The 1,930-nt window shown below is 40.9% G+C and overlaps 1 non-coding gene across 1 annotated transcript; it reads right to left on the reverse strand.

Moving 5' to 3' along the window:
* Positions 1–468: 468 nt before the first annotated feature.
* On the reverse strand, positions 469–575 carry LOC131235943 (small nucleolar RNA R71). The gene has a single exon (XR_009166454.1). It is a non-coding gene; the product is annotated as a small nucleolar RNA R71 (small nucleolar RNA).
* Between the last annotated feature and the right edge of the window lie 1,355 nt (positions 576–1,930).

Below are 1,930 nucleotides of genomic sequence, written 5' to 3' on the forward strand. Positions count from 1 at the left end.
GGACGTAGATCTCTGAACATAGAACTAGCACCTTTTGATCCTGAAATAGAAAGAACCTTTCGTAGAAGATTTAGAAACATCCTATTTGAAATGGCGGAAGAGAATAGAACTAAAGCTCTTAGAGATTATTCAGCTCCTGTCCAATTCAATGCGCCTTCATGTATAGTGTTGCCTGCCACCACGGCAGCACACTTTGAACTTAAACCTGAGGTCATACAATTGTTGCCCTCCTTTTATGGTTCAGATAAGGAGGATCCATATCATCATGTGAAAGAATTCTTAGACATTTGCTCTACCTTTAAGTTCCAAAACTTTTCAGATGATTCGATCCATTTGCTCCTTTTTCCTTTTTCTTTGAAGGATAAGGTGAAAGTATGGTTGAATTCTCTAGGAGTTGGGTCTATCACTACATGGGACCAACTGTCTAAGAAGTTCTTAAACAAGTTCTTCCCGGTCCACAAAACTAATGCTCTCCGTAGAGAAATTACGAATTTCACACAAAAAGAGGGTGAGCACTTTCATGAATGTTGGGAAAGATGGAAGGATTTACTTCTTAAATGTCCACACCATGGTTTTGAAAAGTGGCAACAAGTTCAATACTTCTATGACGGTCTGACACCCCAAAACCGTCGCATGGTTGACGCCACCAGTGGAGGGTCATTCATGACCAAAAGTGATGTCGAAGCTTGGAATTTCTTTGAAAACTTGTGTGAAAACTCCCAGCAATGGGACTATTCAAATAGAGGTGAAAGAAGTCCTCAACCACTGAAGAAAGGGGGTATATATGAGGTAGGAGGCACGCCAGATCTTTATGCCAAAATTGATAGCCTGACAAAGAAAGTGGATGCTTTAATGTTAAACAATGGACCTCCACAAACAACTCAAGTCGAGTCATGTGCCATATGTTCTAGTCTCGCCCATCCTACACAGTCTTGTCTATCTAGTTCAGCATTTCCAGAATTTCTCTCTGAACAAGTACATACTCTGAACACCTTTCGGAGAACTGAGAATGATCCTTACTCAAACACCTACAATCCAGGATGGGCTAGACATCCAAATTTCTCTTGGGCAAAAGGACCACAATAAGGAGGACCATCTGGAAATCCTCCTATGCAACCTTACTCCCAAGTTGGCAGTCAACAACCTTAGCAGTTCTCACAGTATCAACAAGTACTTCCACAATCTAGGAAACCATCTCTTGAGGATACACTCAATCTTTTTATGCAGAGTTCACTTCAATTTCAAAAAGACACCTAACATACTTTACTAGCTAACCAGCAGAGTTTACATGCAAATGCGCAATCCATTACTAAGCTGGAAGTACAGTTGGGTCAACTTGTTGTCACATTGAGTGAGAGAGAGAAGGGCAAGTTCCCTAGTCAACCTGTGGTAAATCCAAAAGGACAATATGAGATTGGCTCTAATTCAAACCAAGAACAATATCATGAGCAAGCCAAATCAATCATTACCCTTAGGTCCGGTAAACAGATCGAGAACAAAGTAGAGATGCCTAGGGAAGAATCAAATTCCAAATCAGAAGATCAAAATGAAGCAGAGAGACATACTAATGCATCGAAAGCCCAAAAGCACTCTGACTCTCCAAGAACCACTCATGTGCCATCTTGTGTGCCTAAAGCACCTATTCCTCAACGTCTGGCACCGGTTAAGAAAGGAAACAACGTTAATGAGATATTGGACATGTTTAAGCAAGTCCAAATCAACATTCCGTTGCTTGATGCTATCAAGCAAGTCCCTGCTTACGCTAAGTTTCTTAAAGATTTATGCACTCAAAAGCGTAAGATAAATGTTCATAAGAAGGTCTTCCTTGCAGAGCAACTCAGTTCCATGATTCAAAACAACACTCCTCCTAAATTTAGGGATCCAGGAGCTCCTACCATTTCTTGTGTCATAGGAGAGCATAAGGTTCAGA

The sequence above is a fragment of the Magnolia sinica genome, chromosome 19 (genome assembly GCF_029962835.1).
Source record: "Magnolia sinica isolate HGM2019 chromosome 19, MsV1, whole genome shotgun sequence".
Classification (NCBI taxonomy): Eukaryota; Viridiplantae; Streptophyta; class Magnoliopsida; order Magnoliales; family Magnoliaceae; genus Magnolia; species Magnolia sinica.